The sequence below is a fragment of the Protopterus annectens genome, chromosome 8.part1 (assembly GCF_019279795.1).
Source record: "Protopterus annectens isolate FY-2018-M chromosome 8.part1, PAN1.0, whole genome shotgun sequence".
NCBI classification, from domain to species: Eukaryota; Metazoa; Chordata; order Ceratodontiformes; family Protopteridae; genus Protopterus; species Protopterus annectens.
In genome coordinates, this window is record NC_056742.1 from 439,232,509 (window position 1) to 439,235,693 (window position 3,185).

Here is a 3,185-nt window from a genome sequence, read left to right on the forward strand (position 1 = left end):
AAACTAGCCACAAACAAATATACAGTATTGGTTAGTTCAGAGCACACTCAGAAAAAAAGAGGAGTGGCTATTTTATGGAATAAAAGTATGCTCATTCCTAAAACCATTAAGTCTTATCAGGATGACAAAGGAATGTTTTGTATGGTTACAATACAAATTAATGGGAAGACTTACACTTTAATTAATGTATATTGGATACCTGGAATTGGTATTAATACAGTGAAACATCATCTTGATAAGAGCATATCATTTTCTATAGGAGATATTATTTTAGCTGGTGACTTTAATTGTATACTACATGAAAGTGATACTACCACTATAGGAAAGAGAAGAATTACATCTAATGCAAAACATTTAAAGGATTTTGCTAATTCTTATCATTTGAATGATATTAATAATCAGATAGATTCAAAATCATTACCATACACCTTTTTTTCTAACAGATACAAAACGTATTCAAAAATAGATAGGGTCATTATTTCTAACCAGATGGTAACAGATTTAATTAATTCCAAAATCATTTCATGTCCTATATCTGATCATAATTCAATTGTTTTTGAATTCATGATAAAAATACTCATAATGTTCAGATCAAAAGGATACCAGCATACTTAACTCAACTAAAAGACTATAAAGAATATATACTTTCAGAAGTAAAACATTTTTTAGACATAAATAACACTCCTGAAGTCTCCATTGTTTATGTTTGGGATGCCTTAAAATCATATCTATATGGACAAAGTATCAGATGGTATAATAATAAAAGGAAATCTTGGGATAAGGAATTGTTAGATATTCAAAGTAAATTAGACTCATAAACATAATAATAAAGAAAATATTATGGACAAGAAAGTTATTGAAGAAATAAACAAACTAAATGAAAATATAAAGAAATTTTAACGCATAAAGTTAAAATAACTTTAGAGAAATACAAGTTTTGTCTTATTCAATAAGCCCCAAATACTTACATAGACTTAAAAATAAAACAAAAGGTTGAATAAACAAAACCATATCAAAGAAATCTTTTCTCTAAGGAAAAGAAGAATGTTTCTAGTATACCAGAAATACTAGATGAATTTAGAAATCACTTTCACAAAATTAACCATAATAATATTAACATGGAACCTAAAGATAAAATAAAGGAGTTTATAACCACAAATATGAATAAAAAGCTTAATAAACAACAGATTAAACTATTGGACAAGAGTATTTCATATACAGAAGTTATTACACAAATAAATAAGCTTAAATCAAACAAAGCACCCGGTAATGATGGTATTATACCAGAGATATATAAAATCCTTTCTAAAAATACATATTCATTAATACATAAGGTTTTTATTTTGGCCCAAACTGAGTTAATAACCCCCCATATTGGCAATATACATTTATTTCGCCAATTTTAAAACCTAATAAAGATACAACTAGATGTTCTTCATATCGGCCCATCTCATTACTTAATGTTGATTATAAAATGTTTATGAATATCTTTGCTGATAGATTGAAGACAATCATTCCCGGCATTATAGATATAGATCAGACAGGCTTCATTGTAAATAGAAATACTTTTGATAATATAAGAAGAACTTTAACATTAATAGATTTTGCAAATAGGAAAAAGAAAGATTTAACACTTATTAGTCTTGATATAAGTTCAGCATTTGATTCAGTAAGTTGGGACTATCTGTTTACCTTAATGAAGTGCACAAACCTCTCGGATGCATTTGTAAATCTAATTGAACATTTATACAAAGGAACGTTGGCTTATATTAAGGTAGGAACATATGTTTCACAAAAATACCCATTCTTAAAGGTACAAAACAAGGATGTCCACTTTCTCCACTATTATTCACTTTAGTAATGGAGCCTTGGGCTAATTTGATCAGAAACAGTACTGACATAGAGGGTTTTGAAATAGATGAAAATACAACATCCAAAATTCAACTTTTGCAGATGATGTTCTAATTACATCAGCAGGATCTAATTTTTCTATACAGTCTCTATTTGATAACATGATGAATTTTAAAAGTATTTCTGGTTTAATATTCAATGAAGAAAAAACTAAAATACTACCTATATATACACAAAAAAATATTCTCATTAGTGATTTTACTAAATATGTACCCAATTCAGGTCAGATAACTTATTTAGGTATAATACTATCTAAAGATATTAAATCTATTATATATAATAATTATAATACCTGTTTTCTTAATATACAAAATCTTTTTAATACCTGGAATAATATGTTTTTACTATGAAGGAGAGACTTACAATTATTAAAATAATAATATTCCCCAAGATTTTATACTTAATACAATCAATAATACTTCCACCTACAAAAATAATTATCAAGAAACTGAACACACTAATGTTAAATTTCTTATGGGCACCTAATAGACCTAGGATTGCATTAAAGAAACATACTAATAGCTGGTCTCAAGGGGTATTTCTTTTCCAGACTTTAATTTATATACTATCTCTTCTATTGTAAAAGTTATTACTTTATTAATAGATCAGTCATATGTCACAAAATGGAAAGATTATTGGGAGCTAATTAGTATACACTTCATAAAAATCTCCTTAACACATAAAAATATGATTGTAAATAACTCCATGTTATGGTTACTAAAGGAATTTTGTACTTCACCTATTACACCTAAACATATGGTTTGTTACCCATTAAATATTATTATTAGTTATCGTAACTTTATATTCATGCACCCTAAGTATAGGGAATGGAATTTTATTGTATTTCCTATAATGTATACTCAGGGTATGCTTTTGTCATCTACTTCTGAAGGAACTCATTTAGCTATAGATAATGATCTAAAGTACTGGTATCAGTTGATATCTGATAATAAAGTTAAAAATCTAGATTTCTTAAAACAAGAATTTGATCTAAGAGAAACTTGCTGGTTAGAGGTTCAGACCTTTAGACAACATCTCATTAATAAAATAGATTTAATGTCTATAACTGTTAAAGAATCTATTCCAACACTGATTGATTACTTGATATTAAATTTACAACATAAAGTTTCTGATAAAGGTAAACTTTCATACATACATAAAGTTATCAGACAAGAAACTTGTTACAGTGTAGATTCATACTGGAATTATTTCACTTCTATTAATGGGGACCCACCAAATCAACAAGATAAACAATATATATTGGAATCTGCTTA